Raw genomic sequence first — 19,156 nt, 5'->3', positions numbered from 1 at the left:
AAAGGAGAGGAAGACCTTTGATGAGATGGATCGATTCTGTGACTGGAGTCATGGGAATAAGTGCATTTGAGATGGCTAGATTAGCACAGGATAGAACAGTGTTTACAGCTCTTGTACACAGGGTCACTATGAGTCGCAAATGACTCGATGGCACATAACAACAACAACATCTCAGATTGGATTGATAAGATAAACTGAAATAGAAGTTTGGTCAAAGAGGAACAGAATGCTAACATCTAATCATCCTGAAATTAAGCAATAGAAATTCTAACTAGAGATGTTGATGAATGAGCTAAATGAAATCACAAACAACTATTTAAAATTGCTAAAATTGAAAGGAAGAGAGGAAAACAGCAATGAAGAGTGAGTAAGTAAGTAAGTTAGGTAACTGAAGTTTAAAAACCTGGTCTAGAAAAACACTTGTGTTTGGAAGGGGGAAAGTATGTAAATGAAAATTATATCCACTAGGAATAGAAAAGAACATGAAGACTAGAAAACAAGATTAAAGATGAAATGAAGAATAATGCAATGAGAAGAACAGTATATTGCAGAAAGAGTATGAAGAATAAGAAGTAAGATTAAAGATGAGATGAGAAATAGTATAATGAGAGGAAAAGCATATAGTAGGAAGTAAATTAGAACCAAACTTTTGCCATTAAGAAATAAAAAAAAATAAATTAGATACAGTAAGGAACAAAGTCCATAACTTGGAAGGAGCGATTAAGATTTTTTTTCAATGTAATGGAGAAAGACTAAGACATCAAACATTTAGAAAGCATAAAATGCATATGTAGAATGGGCATCCATCATACTTTAGCTTATGCCGTTTCTAGACTGCTGTTACAAGGGTGCTTACTAAAGCTAAAATCAATTCCCAGACTTCATGTTACTTGACAGTACTTGCCTGTGAGCAAGGTTAAGCACTTTCTCTACCTTGAAATGTATTCATCATATAGCTTCTTAGGTATCACATTTGCTTTATTTTTATCTCACTGGGCACTCTTCAATCACTTTGCTGACTTTTCCTCATCTTCCTAACTTCTTAATGCTGACAAGTTTTAAGGTTCAATCCTTGGTCCTTTTCTCTGTCTACACTCACCCTGAAAGTGATCATATTTGATTTTACACTTCTAATTACTGTCTGAGCTCTGGTGCTCTATTCTGTAGACAGTTGTCTTGCTAACTTGAAGGCTGCACCTCTCTAGGGGTTGGAATCCACCAGCAGCTCCAAGTTAGAAATATGAGCAATCACCCCACCTTTCCTGCACTGCAAATTATACTCAGAAACCTGGTACAGGGTCAGCTATATGTCAGTCGTGATTCCATGGCAATGAAAGAGAGATAATTGCTTTCTAATTTTTCTTCATGGTTCCAAATTATATCTTTCTGATATAAATCTTACCCTTGAATTAATATATTAATCTTCCTATTGAAATCTCCATCTCAAACTTAATATACCTGGGAAAAAGTTCCTGATATCCTCCCGAAGTACTTCCCTTGGTTAAAATAAAATTTAAATTGATAGCAAATCCATGTTGTTCAGACTAAAAATTTAAAGTCACCAATGATTAATGTCTTACTCTCAAATGATACAACCATTCCATCAATTAATCCTATTTATATATTCAAAATATGTAAAGAATATGACTTCTCACTATGCTTACTGGTATCATACTTCTCCAAGTTACTATTATCTGTTCCTTAGATTATGACAAGAAATAGATGGTAATAGTTTAGATGTGGCAAGGAAGCATGCTGGGTGGTATAATGGTTAAAGAATTAAAATGTTAACCAAAGTAACAGAGGTTTGAACCACTAAGAGAAAGATGAAATAATTTACTTCCATAATAAAGACTTACAGTCTTTAAAAAACTCATGATCTGAAAAGGAAGACATTAGGTTTCAGGAAATTAGGCAACCATCAGGTGAGATATTCTTCCCCAGTGTCAGTATTTTCAGGGATGCTGGGAGAGAAAGGGGACTCAACTATCTTAGGGAAAAGTCCCTTCATTTGAAGATCCTTGCATCTGCTGCTATGAGGCCATCCCAGGTGTCAAGCAGGACAATAGAGTTTGGGATAGAGAACTACAAGCAGGAGAAAGACTTTCTCAGCTTTCTGCAAGGAGAGCTGACTTGAGACCTCCTTGCACACAGACTGCTTAAGATGGCACCCCTGATCTCATGTCAGTCCAGAGACAAGGGAAGACATTAAGCTACAGGAGAGAAGGTGCCATCAGGTAAGGCAATCTTCCTTAAAGCCAGCACTTTCAGTTGGGTGTGAGGGGCATAAATGGAGGAGCAAAGGGACTTTCTCACCTGACATGTTGAACTGTGAGAAAGAGAACTCAGTTGAAACTCCCCTGGACTTAAAGGACTCCCGTGGAGCACAATTCAGTCATTCCATAGATTAAGGAGGACAATAGAGTTTGGGAGAGGGGATCATAATAAGGTGTGTTTCCTTCACGGTGGAAGTACAGACCAGAGAATACTTGAAGGACTTTTAAAAAGGCAAATTTCCCCAGAGGGGGCTTTCAGTAGAGTGAGTGGCTCACACATAGATTGAACATTTTAAGCTGGAAAATATCAATAAAAATATGAAGATAAGAAGTATCAACAACTTATGCAGACACAGTAAAATGGCCTAATACTTAAGAAGAAAACATCACATACTGTCAAGAAAGCAGCATGAAGCTTCAGATACTGTGAAAAACAAATTAAGTCTTCTCCAAAAAAAAAAAAGAAGGAGAAAATATTGTAGACCTAATGGGGCAAGATGGCAGAGGATATATGTTGATATGGAGGCATTCAAACAGCTGCTGAAGAAAGTGCAAGTGATGGAAAAAACAATGGGAGTCACAAATAAAGTAAGGGAATACCCTAGAGGTAGATAACCAGAAGAAATTTATTGTTAATGAGTTATTTGAACAGCTAAGGAAGAAGATAAAAATGGTGCAAGAAACAATAGAGCCTTTAAAAAAGCCAGAAACAGGGAGCCAGAAGAAATATATTGATGAGAAGGAACTGGTGCAACTACAGAAGAAAATACAAAAGATGGAAGAAACAATTGAATCTACAGATAAAGAGGTACAAGAACTTTAAAAAATCATCACAAGATAGAGAAGGTATAGCCAACACAGTACTGGAAATAACAGAAATAGATTAAGAATATTAAGAATATTGAGACCAAAATGACAGAAGGACCCAACACGCTGAAGGTACAAAAAAAGTAGAACAGAAGAGATGGAGCAGAGAGTCAGTGTCAGTGAGCTGGAAGACAAGAACCTCAACGGAAATATACTACAAGAAAAATCAGAGATGAGACATAAAGAAAATACTAGAATCATGTGGGAGGGGCACCAAAAGGAACAACATATGCATGATTGGGATTCCAGAATAGAAGAGAGAAAGGGAAATCACCAAGAAAATTGTGGAAGAAGTATTAGAAGAAAACTTCCCAGGTATTATGAAGAACAAGAAATCCACATTTAAAATGTTCACTGAACACCAAATAAACTACACCCCAAAAAGAAAAACATCAGTACATATCAGAGTCTAATTCTTCAAAATAAAAGGTGATAGAATTTTAAAAGCAGCATGAGAAAAGCAAATAGTCACCTACAAGATATAAGCAACTAGATTAAGTTCAGATTGATTTCTCAGCAGAAATCATGCAAGCAAGAAGACAATGGGATGACATATAAAGAAAGTTGAAAGAAAGCAATTGCCAACTGAGGATCCTGTGCCCAGCAAAGCTCTCCACTAAATAGGAAGAAGAAATTAGATCCTTTTTTGAAAAGAAAGATCATAAGAAGCTTGTGAAAACAAGACCAAATCTACAAGAACTTTTAAGGGAAGTCCTTCATACAGAGACACCAAAAAAAGTGGACAGAAAAGAGTAACCAGAGACAAAACAAAAAAAGAGGAAACATAGCAAAATGACAACAAATGATAAAACCTGTACTGTCAATAATCACACTTGATGTGATTGGAATAACTGCATCAATCAAGAGAAACAGAATAGCAGAATGGATTTTAAAAAAATCCAAAGCCAATACATTGTCTATAAAAGACAGATCTGGAGCTCTGGTGGCCTAGTGGCAAGGAGCTGCAACTACAATCCCAGAGGCACACGGTTTGAATCCACCAGATGCTCTGCCGGGGAAGGAGGGACAATCTCCTCCTGTACCAGTCAGATTTGATTTGACGGTACACGCACACAAAAATAATAAAAAAAGACAGATCTAAGAAATGAAGAGAAAGACACAAAATCAAAGGCTGGACAAAAAAAATATACCAAACAAGCGACATCCACAAAAAAGCAGGAATGGCCGTAATAATCTCTGATAAAATAAACTTCAGGATGGAAGCCACCATGGAAGATAAGGAAGGGCACTAAATAATGATAAAAGTCACAATAGATCAAGAATACATAACCTTGGTCAACATCCATGCATCAAATGATGTTATGTGACATCTAGTAGCCTGTAGCACGTAATGACCCTCACACACAGCAGCTCTAAAGCCTGCCCTATCCTGAGCCAGTCTCACTGATTCTGAGACACCTACCCCCAATCCCCTAGTTACTGTATCAATCCATCTCATCTGGGGTCTTCCTTTCCTGTGCTTTTGCTTAAGCTGGAAAAGACATAAAACAATGGTTAACAAAATTGAAGAAAGAAATAGGATCATAATAGTGGTAGGAGACTTTAACATACCACTTTCACCAAAGGATAGGTCAACTCAAAAGAGACTTTAAAAGATGCAGACAACCTACACTATATATTCAACCAATTCAACTTTGTGAATGTATTCTGAGTACTACATCCCATTAAAACTCAATTCACTTTTTTTCTCAAGTGCACATAGTAAATTCTCCAAAATTGATCATATGTTAGGGCACAAAGCAAGCCTCAACAAATTTAAAAAAAATCATTGAAATAATACAAAGTATCATTTCAGATCACAATGTCATAAAACTAGAAATTAATCACAAGACAATAAAGCTTATAAAACCACCCATGTGGAAGCTAAGGAATGCTTGCTAGAATAAAATTGGGTTATAGAATAAATGAGTTTGAAATAAAAATTTTCCTCAAAAGCAATGATAATGAAATGATGTTGTATCAAAACCGCTGGGGTGTAGTTACTAAGGCAGTCCTCAAAGAGAAGTGCACAGCCATAGGTAAACATAAATAAAGAGGAAAGAAGCAAAATTAATGATCTAACTCAACACCTTCATCAAAAAAAAAGAAAAAAAACAAACCCTCTAGAAGAAACAAAATTATAAGAACAAGAGCTGAAATCAATGACATAGAAAACAAAAAAAAGTAATTCATCAACAAAACTAGAAGATGGTTTTTAGAAAGAGGGAAGGATTCTGAAGCTCTATCTGACATACTTTGGTCATGTTGCAAGGAGGGACCAGTCCTTGGAGAAGGATGTCATGCTTATAAGGGGGGAGGGACAATGCAAGAGAAGAAGACCCTAAATGATATGGATTGACCCAATGACTGCGGCACTAGGGGTAGGTGTATCAGAGACAGTAAGGTTAGCACAAAATAGAGCAGGGTTCCGAGCTGTTGTACATAGGGTCTTGATAAGTCACAAGTGACTTGATGGCACATAACAATAACAACAACAATAAAATTGATAAACCATAGGCAAACTTAACAAAATAAAATAGGAGAAGACACAAATAATTCAATTAAGGAATAATAGAGGTGGTATTACAGCAGATCCAGAGAATATTACATCTATAATATTGGAATATTATGAAAAGAATATAAAAATTATATCCTGATAAATTTGAAAACATAGAGGATATGGAAAAATTCTTTGAAATTCATGTCCTATAGTGAAACACTTGAACAGACCCATCACAAAAGAAGAAATTGAGTAGGTCTTGGAAAAACTCCACAAAAAAAGTCCTGGACCAGACTGCTTCATGGTTCCATTATAGAAAACTTTGAGAGAAGATCCATCACCAATTCTACTTAAATTATTAAAAAAAAAGAAGAAGAAGAAGGAACACTCACAGAGATAGTCTATGAAGCAAGTATAAAGGCAAAATATTACCAAAAAAAGAAAACTATAGACCAGTATCTTTCATCAACAAAGATACAAAAATCCTTAACAAAATCCTAGCCAAAAGAATCCAGCAGCGTATCAACAAAATCATTCATCATGACCAAAAGGGGTTCCTAAGAGTTATGCAAGGATGATTCAACATAAGAAAAATAATCAATGTAACTAGCCCCATTAACAAAGCAAATAACAAGAACCATAAAATCCTAGCAATTGATTCAAAAAAGCATTTGATAAAATCTAACTCCCATTCTGATTAAGACACTCAGCAAAATTGGAATAGAAGGGAATTTCCTCAACATAGTGAAAAGTTTATATACAAAACTAAGAGCCAATATAATTCTCAATGAATAAAGACTAAAAGCATTTTCTTTGCAAGTAGGGACCAGACAAGGATGCCCACTGTCACTAATCCTATTCAATATTGTATTAGAAGAACTTGCCAGGGCAATACAAAAAGAGTGGGAAATAAAAGGCATCCAGATCAGCACAGAAATAATTAAACTGTTGTTACATGCAGGTGATATGATGGTGTACACAGAAAACCCCAAGGATTCAACAATAAAAACAAAAACCCTTTAAAGCTAGTGGACCAATTTAGTAGGGTGGCAGGATATAAGCTTAATACCCAAAAGTCCATAGGATTCCTCTACAGTAACAAAGGGAACTCAGAGAAGAAAACTAAGAAAGCAATACCATTTACAATGTTGTTGTTGCTGTTGTTGAGTGTCCTCAAATTGCCTGTGACCCATAGTGACCCTATGTACAGCAGCTCTGAACCATGTCCTGTCTTGAGCCAGTCTCACTAATCCTGACACACCAACTCCCATTGACTCACTCATTGTATCAATCCATCTCATCCAGGATGTCCTTCTCCAAGGACCAGTCTCTCCTGGCTGCAAGCCCAAAGTATGTGAGAGGGAGCTTTGAAATCCTAGCCTCCAAGGAGAAACTTGGTTCACCTTCTCCAAGACAGACCTATTTGTTTTCTTGGCAGTCCATGGTATGTTCAAGACTCTTCTCCAGCACCACAATTCAAAGGAATCTATTCTTCTGCTATCCTTAGTCATTATCCAACTCTCTGATTCATAGTAAGTAATTGCAAAGACCATGGCCTGAATTAGGTGCACTTTAGTCTCTAGACCGAATCATTGCTTTTCAGCACTCTGGAGAGGTCCCTGACAACAGATATACCCAATGCAATTTGTTTTTTGATTTCCTGGCTTCTGATGTTAAGAGTGTTGATTGTGGAGCCAAACAAGCTGTAATTGCTAACAACTTCAATCTCTTCTCCCACTATCATGGTGCTGCAATTGGCCCCATGGTGAGAATCTTTGTCTTCTTGATGTTAAGCTTCAATCCTTACTTAAGACTATAATCCTTGACCTTCTGCAGCAAATGCTTCAGATCTTCTTCAGCTTCAGCAAGCAAGGTTGCCAACCACAAACTGAGATTCTAATTGAGATTCTTTGGAGTGAACCTAACTAGAGACACAAAATACCTGCACAAAGAAGACTATGAAACATTTCTGCAAAATAAAAGACTTAAATAAATGGAAAAATGTTCCCTTTTCATGAATAGGAAGACTCAATATAGTGAAAATAACAATCCTACCACAAGTAATCTATGTGTTCAATGCAATCCCAATACAAATACCAAATTCATTTTTCAAGAAGATTGAAAGAGAAATTGTCAAATTTATTTGGAGAGAAAAGAGACCCTGAATAAGCAAAGCACTTCTGAAAAACAAAATATTAATTTGGAGGCATAGCACTCCCTGACCTCAAAACCTACTTTACAGTATTAATAACCAAAAAAAGCATACTACTGGTACAATGACAGGTACATAGACCAATGGAACAGAATCAAGAACCAAGAAGTAGACCTATGTATCTATAGTCAACTAATATTTGAAAAGGAAATAAAACTTATCAAATGGGGAAATGACCGCCTGACAAAAAAGGACTGCTAGCTTCAGAAAGCTGAAACAAGAACCACGTCTTACACCATACACAAAAATCAACTCAAAGTGGATCAGAGACCTGAGAGTAAAGACCCAAACCATAAAGTTCTTAAGAGACAAACTGTGACCAAGTTTAGAAGGCCTTGTCTATGGTGTAATGAAGCTTACAAATACAGCCAGAAATGCATAATCTGGAAGGGATATAATTGATGAATGAGACTTTCTAAATATTAAAACCATGTGTGCATCAAAAACTTTTTTCAGTAGGGTGAAAAGAAAATCTACTGACTTGGAAAAAAACATTTGGCATCTCAGACAAGAGTCTTATAGCAGAAATTTATAGAATACTTCTGTACCTCCAAAAGGAAAAGACTGCTAACCCAATTACAAAATTGGCAAAAGACATGGAAAGAATTTTCACAGAGGAAGACATTCAAATGGCCAACAGATGCATAAAGAATTGGTCAAAATCTGTGGCAATAAGAGAGATGCAAATAAAAATCACTATGAGACACCATGTCACACCAGTAGCAGTGGCAAAGTTTAGCAGGGCAATAAGCAATAAATGTTGGAGAGGATATGGAGAAGTGGGAACTCACATACAGTGTTGATGGGATTGTAAAATGGTCTAACCACTCTGGAAAAGATAGTTGAGCATTTCCTCAAATAGGTGAAAGCAGAAACTCTGTGTGGCCCAGCTATTCTGAGGGATATGCCCCAAAGAAATTAGAACTGTAACACAATTGGAGATTTGTACATTAATGTTCATAGCAACAGTATTTATCATTACAAGAACATGGAAACTGGTCAAATGTACAACCACAACTAAATGGATTGACAAATTGTTTTATATTCACAGAATGGAGTACTATGCAGCTGTTGTTGTTGTTAAGTGCCATCAAGTAGTTTGCAACCCCTAGTGACCCTATGTACAAGAGCCTTAAATTCAGTTCTATCCTGTGCCAACCAAGCCGTCTCAAACACACTCATTCCCACCACTCCAATCACAGAATCAATCCATCTCATAGAAGGTCTTCCTCTCCTGTGCCATCCCTCCATTCTCCCAAAAATGATGTCCATCTCCAAGGACCAGTTCCTCCTTGCAACATGCCCAAAGTATGTCAGATGCAGCTTCAGAATCCTTGACTCCAAGGAGCATTCTGGCTTTACCCTCTCCAGAACAAACCTGTTTGTTCTCCTAGCAGTCCATGGTATATTCAATACTCCTCTTCAGCACCACAGCTCAAGGGCATCAGTTCTCTTTCTATCATCTGTATTCATTGTCCAATGATGCATAGCATGAAATTGCAAAGACTATAGCCTGGATCAGGCACACCTTAGTCTCCACCCTGATGTCATTGCTTTTCAGTACTCTTGAGAGGTCCCTAACAGCTGACTTCCCAATGCAATTCATATCCTGATTTTCTGGCTGCTGTTATCAAGAGTGTGAACTATGGAATTAAGTAAACTAAAACTGTTGACTATCTCAATCTCTTCACCATCCACACTGATACTGCAGGAGCAATAATTTCTAAAAATAGCACATAAGTTGGGAGAGACTGAAGAGCATTATGCTGCGTGAATTAACTGAGTCTTACAAGGACAAATACTGAGTAAGACCATTATAAAACATGTATGGGGATCAAATGGGTGAAGTGGTGGGAATGAAGGGGTGAGGATAAGTAGGGGAGGAATCACAGGGTTGCAAAATTGGTAGGTGAAGAGAAGTGGTAAATAAAATGGGAAAAATCTGTTGGGGACTTGAAAAGATAGGGTAATGGTACGCATAGTCCAATAATGGTTAATTTTATAAAATATAATGAATAGGAATGATTATAAGAAAAGCAATATGAATGAAGAAGAATATATACACAATGTATACAAATTACAATGTGATTTCTCCTCTATTTTCACCCCTCTGTTCTCACCACTTTGCCCATTCTATCCTCATACATATTTTACTAGTTATTTTTCTGTTTTTTACAATAATGGTCATATGCAGTATTTGTCCTTATAAGACTGAGTTAAGACTCGTGATTACTGTGATGCTGAACACCGTGACAGTGATGTGCCAAATGTGGTAATGGTTACCCATGGTGGACAGTGTTTGCTGGAGCTTCCTTACTAAAACAAACCTGGAAGCAGAAGCGGCATTCACCTCTGAAATGGCTTGCCTCCGGAAACTCTATGTATGAACAGTCCTCGGGCCTTTTGTTCTTAGGGTCGTTATGAGTCGTCTACGACTCGACTGCACCTAACAACAACGAGAATACTGAGTTAGTTCACTCAGCAAACCAATATAAAATATTAAAAAAAAATCCCTCCAACAACCTATGAGTAGTTGTATTATACCCCACAGCATCTCTATGAGTCAAAATATAATCAATGGCTATTGGCTTTAGCTTATAACAATTAATTTCAAACTGTTTACTCCTTGCCAGAGTGGCAAATACAAGTCATTGTTAAAGTACAGATCACATCAATGTTACTCCTCAGTTACAAAGTCTCCATTACTTTCATGCATGATTCAGAACAAAAGCCAAAGTCCTTTAAATCTTCCCATGTGTTGATCTCTAATTACCTCTCATTTCATCATCAACTTTTCTCCCTTTAAGTCAGTCATCACCAACCGCACTTGTATCCTCGTTGTTTCTTTCCTTTCCTTTCCTTTCCTTTCCTTTCCTTTCCTTTCCTTTCCTTTCCTTTCCTGTCCTGTCCTGTCCTGTCCTGTCCTGTCCTGTCCTGTCCTTTCCTTTCCTTTCTTTTTAAAAAAATAATAATTTACTAAGAGCCTCCCCTCCCTCCCCTCACCTTGCTGAGAGTCACTTTTGTAACTTGTCGATCTTGTGTGCTACTCCCAGGAAGATGGCTGGGGTCAGGGGAGCAGTGAACTGCTCGATTAGCCACATAGGGTGGCTGAGCCTCTCCTCTTCATACTGCTTGAACAAAGCAGGCAGCTCCAGGTTTCATAGAGTGCCTTCACCAGGGGCCCCTTTCCTGAGTCCTTCTGCCCATAATTGTCCTGCAGAATCTAGTGTTGTTCTGTAGAGGCCTACTTGCAGACCCTGAATCATGAGTCAACTGCATTTGTTGTCCTGGATTTTAGTGCCATTCTTGCCTGCCATGCTTGGGTCACCAAAAAGATCAAGGTAATCATCCTGAATCTGAAAGAATCTGCCTGTCTCTAGCAGGATCTTCTTGGCACTGGTACATCTCGCCGTCCTCTCCCCCCGCCCCCCCCCATGCCCACCATATACATCCCAACAACTACAGGAAGGTAAAAGGAGTAGAAAGAGGTCTTTCACTTGACAATAGATTTGCACCTCTTTTCGGTGAATGTGCTAAAATCCACCTTGCCCTGCGGCAGTGATGAAGTCCAAGGTCTGTTCAATCTCAAATAGTAACTAACTCTACAGGAAGAGCTCCTCAGGTTCAGATAATAGGGCTGCTCCCAGCAGTGGAACTTCAGCAGCAGGTAGATACACAATTCCAGCAGCATGGCATCATTGATGGCATTCAAACCCATGCCTAGCTTCTGACACCAACAGAGATGCCCACATCAGGGAAGGGATGAATCCATGATGACATATAATACAAGGAAGAAAGCTTGGAGAAGTTCCACGCACCAGCTCACTATCAAGGCCCACTGCAGACTCTCAGCATCCTACTTCTTGGGCTCCACCAGCTCTTGGAACACTGCCAGCACTGTTAAACATCCGTAGTACTTGCCTCTAATGACATTGTACTCTAGGACCTTCTTGAGCCAAGTAAGAGCATCTCCTATTTCTAGGTGCCCCAGATCCCGTTCAGTCAGCACCTTGACAATCTGGGAGAAGTGCTGGATGAAACCCTACTTCTCTTGGGCTTAAGATTCTGATTTATGGTCTCCATTCTGTTCGTGGATACTGGTTCTTGGTTGGTTTCCTCACTATTTCTTGGATGCTTTTCTCCTCATATTCACAAGTCATAGCAAACATCTAGTTCTTCACACCTCCTTGAGCCTACAGATCCTTTCAACTCTTGGGTCACTACACTGTAGTGAAGTTATATAACTAGTTACAGACTAAAAAGATATTAATGAAAAGTATGGCAATTTTGAGATAAGCTCTATAGGATTCTCCCATTTCTCTTTTCCTAATGTAAGGGTTGTTGTTGTTATTGTTGTTGTTATGTGCATCAAGTTGCTTGTGACTCATAGTGACCCTATGTACAACAGCTCTAAACTCTGCTCTGCCCTGTGCCAATCTCACTGTCTCTGACACACTCATCCCAATTGCCCCAGTCATCGAATCAATCCATCTCCCACAGGGCCTTCCCCTCCTGCGCCTGCCCTCCACCCTCCCAAGCATGATGTCTTTCCCCAAGGACCGGTCTCTCCTTACAACATGACCAAAGTATGTCAGACGAAGTCTCAGAATCCTTGCCTCCAAGGAGCAGCTCGGTTTAACCCTCTCCAGGATGAATCTGTTTGTTTTCTTAGCAGTCCATTGCACCCTCAACACTCCTCCAATACCAAAGTTCAAAAGCATCAATTCTCCTTCTGTCCTCCCTGGTCATTGTCCAACTCTCTGATGCATAACAAGTGATTGCAAAGACCATGGCCTGTACCAGACACACCTTAGTCTCCAGAGACACACAGTTGCACTTGAGTACTTTTAGAAAGGTCCGTAACAGCAGACTTTCCCATCGTAATGCATCTTTTTTTTTTTGCAGACGGTGGAATAAGTTTATTCTTATGTACAGAAGAGTCGGTGTGTACATCAGCCCAGTTTGGTGGCGAGTTCTTTGGCCTTGGCCTTCTCCAGCTTGGCGATGGGGGCCATTGACTTGGGGCCCAGGACGTTGCCTCCCCAGGGGCGGCGGATCTCATCATATCTGTCCTTGTAATTGGTTCTGATGGCTTCTACCAGCTTCGCCAGAGCGCCTTTATCTTCCGGATTCACCTGCATGAAGGCAACAGTGGTGCAAGTCTTCCAGTGGACGAGGAGGCCCAGCCTGGCCTTGCCCTTGAGGATGCAGTAGGGAACACCCATCTTCCGACACAAAGCCGGCAGGAAGACCACCAGCTCTATGGGGTCCACGTCGTGTGTGATCACCACCAGCTGGGCCTTCTTGTTCTCCAACAGGGTGGTGATTGTATTCACCCCTGCACGGAGGACGGGGGGGGGGTCTCTTGGTGGGGGTGTCTCCTTTGTCAGCAGCCTTCTTCTCAGCCAGGGCCAGCAGCCTCTGCTTCTTCTCCTTCTTGGTCTCTGGTCGGTATTTGTGGGCCAGCTTCAGTAGCTGAGTAGCTGTCTGGCGGTCCAAGGCCTGGGTGAACTGGTTAATGACAGGTGGCACCTTGTGTGGTTTGTAGAGGATTGCCCTCTGCCGCTGCAGCCGGATGTAGCCGGGCCATTTGACGAAGCGGGTAAGGTCCCTTTTGGGTTGGATGTCCTGCCCGATATTGAAGGTTTTGGGCCTTTTCTCGAACAGGAGATTCACCAACCTTCTTGGCCTCCTGCTTGTTGACCACGGTGGGCGCCGGGGCCACTTTCTTCCCCTTGGCCTTCTTTCCCTTCGGCATCTTGGGGGAAGGGCAAGAGAGGGCAATATATCTTTTAATATCCTGGTTGCTGGTGCCAAGAGTGTTGATTGTGGTGCCAAGCAGACTAAAGCTGTGAACAATCTCAATCTCTTCGCCATCCATCCTGATGCTGCCAATAAGGGTACTATGCAAATATTGAGTTGCTTTGGAAGTCACAATAATGTAGGGATATAATTAAAGAAAAATAAAAATAGATATAAAATCAGGTAAAACTGAAACTTTACTTACAAAAGGATTTCACATAGGAAATCAAATGCTTACAAAAGTAACAGAGGAACTCACCGCTAGTTTCGGCCTTCACCATGACTGCCGTGATGCTGGGGGGGTGGGGTTGGCGGGGAGGAGGGGAAGGAATTGTTGTACTTTATGAGTCAGAATTGTGGGGAAATGTTTTTGAAATCACAGTTGCCTTGTAACAATGGGATGGGTTACCTGCAAAGAGACACTTAAAAGGCTTCTGCTAATCATAGCAGTTGCAGGAGCCCAGACATCTATGCTCCACTAGAGAAATAATGTTAGAAAATGACTTCAGACTCCGATGTCTCTGTTAGTTCTTAGGAGAGTGCATCTCCCTAGAAGAATTCACATCACATCCAAGTAAGGGGGACTGATCCCTCAAGACAGAAAAGTCTGGGAAATTATGATGCCACATTTTACAGTCCATCAAAAAATAGGGAAGGTCTAAAAAAGGGCTACAAAGATAAAGTAGCACTGTTCAGCCCTTGGGCTACAGAAGAATATAGTAAGCATATTCTTTGGATTGTAGTGAGCAACTACATGCTACCATTTTATCCTTATCAACAACAAAAATTTCTAGGACAATGTCCTCTGCCTAACCATGGTGCAATTAATCTTGTAAAAGGGGGGAAAGTAGTTTTTAGACAAAATAAGAAACCTAAAGTCTCATATTCTGTGATGTTTACTTCTTCAAGTTTAATAAATATTTACCAATTCCAAGAATACTATTTAAGATTAGCATAAAAATGAAATCAACACTAACAACATTTAAAACAGTAGGAAGAAATCATACATAACTACTGATTTCTTCATTTCTAAAGGTGATAATACACGAGGTCATACTTGATATTTGTGATCTGCTAGCACGTATTCTGAACACCTTTAATTTTCAGTTTTCATTTCTGCTAATTGTGATCCTCATGTAAGGAGCCTGCACAGTTTTGAGTGCTGTGTTGAAAGCAGTTAACACAGCTGCAAATGTAACAGGTTTGCTTTTAAGACTGGCCTTTGGCTAATGCTTGAGAACTTGGGTTTGGGGAAAAGTACTCATAATTGTCTAGTAAGAATGATTCTTTGCACATAAATTCATTGAACACAACTCCCCCTCCCATTATTCATACTGAATACTCGTCTTTCTTCTGAGAATCAGAAATTTTTATATGTACCTATAGTGGTTCACGTTGCCAACGCGTATGAATTCCCTGGGAATTGATTTTTCTAAAGAACTTCCTGTAGAGAACACTTCACGTGTGTTGTTACATTTTATTTTTGGAGAAATTAATATGATCTGACCTCACTAGATACCAGGTTCTGTAGACTAAGCATTAGGATGCAAGCCAAAAGGTCAACAATTCAAACCAACCTTAAGAGAAAGATGAGATGATATGTTGCTGTAAGGACACACAGCCTTGAAAGCTTTATGGGGTAATTGTATCTTTTGTTAAAGGGTCACTGTGAGTTGTAACAAAAGCAGGAGTGGCATGCAATCCTAAACAACATGCCTCCAGAAACTACGAACTTTGAGAAATTTTGATAGTTATAGAAAGGCCTTTTGTTCATAGGGTCACTCAACTCAAAGGTAATAACAAAACAATATGAATTGTAACAGACTTAACTGCAGTGATTGGTTTTAGTATGATAATCCACTTAAGAGGAGTCTTCAGAACTTGCATCTGGTTTTCTTCAGGCTTTGAATCACACAATTTGCCCTGCCATTGATTTCTCCCAGTGTCCTTTATGTGTAACAAGTTATAGCTGTGAATATAACAATCTACTGAGTTCTGTGTATACATCTATTGTAATGTGAAACTTTGGAGTGGTCTGGGGACCCTGACACCAGGAGTTGTAATTTTCCTTTAGTTTAAAAATCACATGCTTTTAAGTTTATTGTCCAATCACAGCATCTTAGGAAATAAATGCCACATGAAATAAGATTTATAGAACATCTCATCACCATTTTAAAAAGGTGTTCATCAATCATTTCAGTTTTAAACATACAAACAAATCATTTTTGTGTATCTATGTGTTATTTAAGGATGCCTCGTAACATAGTTGGTTAGACACAGGACTATTAACCAAATGATCAGAAATTCAAATACATTACCCATTGCTTAGAAGAAAGATGAGACAATCTTCTCCCATTAAGAGCGACAGTCTTGGAAACCAAAAAGAGAATTCTCATGAGTCAGAATCGGCTAGCTGGTGGGTTTGAATTTTTCTGCATAAAAATCTCAATTATAGATAAGCCTATGTCCAGCACCCTTTTGCTTCGTTTTATATTCTCTCAAGTGTGGATACTATTCTAACTTCTAATAAGTATTAGTTTGCCTGTCCTTAAAATTCATGAACAAAAATCACACAGTATCTAAATTTTGGGGTCTGGCTTCTTTTATACAATACTTGTCTAAAATTCATCTGTACTTTTGTCTTTGGCAATTTTTTAAATTGCTGTGTAATATTTCCTAATACATACTAAATCAATGCTGAAGATTTCACTTCTCCTGACAACATCTATTGGTGAATTATTCATGAGTCGTGTGTAGGCTCAGAGAAAGTTGATAAAGCAACAGCTACAGGTACAATATGATTCTGAGACACTTATGAGAGCAAATTTTTAATACTTTTAGAACCTCTGATGCTAAATTAAGGTGCAGAAAATGTTAGTTTGTGTGTGTGTGTGTGTGTGTGTGTGTGTGTGTGTGTGTGTGATCAAGTCAGTTCTCATAGTGAACGTTCATTGGGTCTGTGACACTGGGAGAAATCAGTGATAGTACAAATTATACTGAGATGACTGCTCAGCTTCCTTCCTGTCACTGAGCCACTGGTGAATTGGAACCACCAGAGTAATGTGGCTTTGCGGTTCACTAATGAATTCAACTCCGTAATATGTTGATGTTAATAATATACATTCATCGTAGGTTCTTTGACAGCTTTTTCTCTAGCCTGTCTGGAAGCTTGGAGCACTGCAATACCAAAGGCATGTGGTTCAAATACACATACTGCTTCTTGGGAGAAAGAAAAGCAATCTCTTTCCGTGTGATTGATATCCTTCTCTGAAAACTTGCTGGAGGTTCAACCATGGGTCAGTCCCAACTTGACAGTACACAACAAACAACAATAACATGATGTATAACAATAACTATAACATAGTTATACAAATTACAACAAATGGTGGCTAACCTGAAGAAAAATGGGGATCCCAGAATGCCTAATTCTGCTCATGTGAAATCTAATCTTGGACCAGGAAACAGTAGTTAGAATAGAGTAGGGAAACACCACATGGTTCAGGATGAGGAAAGGTGCATATCAGAGATGCATCCTATCTCCATACCTTTTTAATCCATATAAAGAACAGATCATTTGGAAGGCTGGACTTTATGAGTAGGAATGTGGCATTAGGATTTGAGGATTAACCAACAATCTGTGTTATGCAGATGACACAACCTTGCTTGTTGAAACGGAAGAGGACATGAGGCATTTGCTGCAGAAGGTCAAGGACTGTCGTCTCCAATATGTATTAAAGCTCAACATCAAAAAACCAAAAGATTCTCACCACTGGGCCAATTCATGGACGCTTCATGATAGATGGAGAAGAGACTGAGATTGTTGATAACTTCAGCTTGTGTAGTTCCACAATCAACACTTTTGGCAACAGCAGTCAGGAAATCAAAAGAAGAATTGCATTGGGAAAGTCTGCTGTCAGAGACCTCTCTATAGTACTGAAGAGCAGTCACATCAGTCTGGAGACTAAGGTGCACCTGATCCAGGCCAGGGTTTTCACAATTGCTTGCCATGCATTTGTAGCTGGACAGTGAGTAAGGATGACAGAAGAATTGGTGCTTTTGAGTTTTGGTGTTAGAGAAGAGTATTGAACATGCCACGGACTGTCAAGAGAACAAACAAGTTTGTCTTGGAGAGAGTAAAACCAGATTGTTTCTTGGAAGAGAAGATTTTGAAACGCTGTCTGACATACTTTGGGCATGTTGTCAGGAAGGACAAGTCTTTAGAGAAAGACATCATGCTTGGAAGAGTAGAGAGTCAGCACTAGAGAGGTAGACCCTGGATGAAATGGACTGATAGAGAAACTATAGCAATGAGGTTAGGTGTGTCAGCTGGTAAGATTGGCTCAGGATAGGGCAGGTTTCAGAGCTCCTGTTCAGTGAGTCACCATGAGTTGTAGTCAATTCCATGTCATGTAACAACAGAAACATATACATATGGTGGTGTAGTCCATAGGGATTTGTGCTTCTAACCCAAAGGTAGTGCCTCTGGTGACTGGAATCTACGAGCAGTGGCTCTGGGGGAGAAAGGTGGGCAATCTCCTACTCATTTACAGCCTCTCAAAACCCACCAGAGAGTTAGTTATCAGTTCAGACCTCTCCGATTTTAGAAGTAAACTTGATTTTGTCCTGAAAAAAATAAAACCCAAAACAACAAATCAGAATCATTTCTTATAAAAGATATTATTTTTCCCTAAATCCAGAAGTCTCTTCATGATTTCATTATTGAGGTTTATTGACTAAGTATTGCCCTGATAACCAAAAGATTGACCATTGGAATCTACCAGCCATTTATGATTGTAAATGGTATTTCCTAATGTCACAAATATCTCAAGAATCACTGGATTTGCCAAAACTTAAAATTCTAATATAGAACAATATATACCCTTTCTGGGACCAGTTTTGAAGTTGCCTATTTCTGGGATCCTCTCTAAAAGATTTAATATGGATTAAATATTGAATAGATTTTAATATTTACATTCTTCCAAAATACAATTTATTTAAATGTTTTTGTTATAATTGTTAAAGACATACACAGAAGAACATATACCAATTCAACAATTTCTACAAATACTATTCAATGACTTTGATTATATTCTTCAAGTAGTACAATCATTCTCACCCTCTTTTTTGAGTTGTTCTCCCATTAACCTAAACTCATTATTGCCTCAATTTCCTATCTAATCTTTCAAATTTCTATTGTCTCTTCAAAAGACTTTTAGGCACTATTAGAAGAATTTTCTGAGTAGGTGATTCATGATTCACAAAGCTGACTTTAAGAGCAAATCTTTCTCCAAAAAAGTGCAGGACCAATATAATTCAAATCTGTGAAGAGATATGGGATTGGAGAAGAGGAAATCTCTCTTCTCTATGTATATTAAGCTTGTATTACACTATCAGAGGAAAACATTGAACAGATTGATAAATACTCTCATCTCGCTCATAAAGAGCCATGTGGTGTAAGAGCTGTTATGAACACAATTATACTTTTCTCTCCCCTTTTCT

At 38.9% G+C, this 19,156-nt stretch overlaps 2 pseudogenes; both read right to left on the bottom strand.

The window, feature by feature from the left end:
- Positions 1-10,869: 10,869 nt before the first annotated feature.
- Positions 10,870-12,734, bottom strand: LOC102858131 (annotated as a pseudogene).
- Positions 12,735-12,807: 73 nt separating this feature from the next.
- LOC102857722 lies at positions 12,808-13,613 on the bottom strand (annotated as a pseudogene).
- Positions 13,614-19,156: the final 5,543 nt, after the last annotated feature.

Source organism: Elephantulus edwardii, unplaced genomic scaffold, assembly GCF_000299155.1.
Source record: "Elephantulus edwardii isolate Elephantulus edwardi_28Jun2011 unplaced genomic scaffold, EleEdw1.0 scaffold00010, whole genome shotgun sequence".
In the NCBI taxonomy this organism is placed as follows: domain Eukaryota; kingdom Metazoa; phylum Chordata; class Mammalia; order Macroscelidea; family Macroscelididae; genus Elephantulus; species Elephantulus edwardii.
Note: the sequence above shows the minus strand (reverse complement) of the source record. Positions and strands in the feature narration are given on the sequence as shown.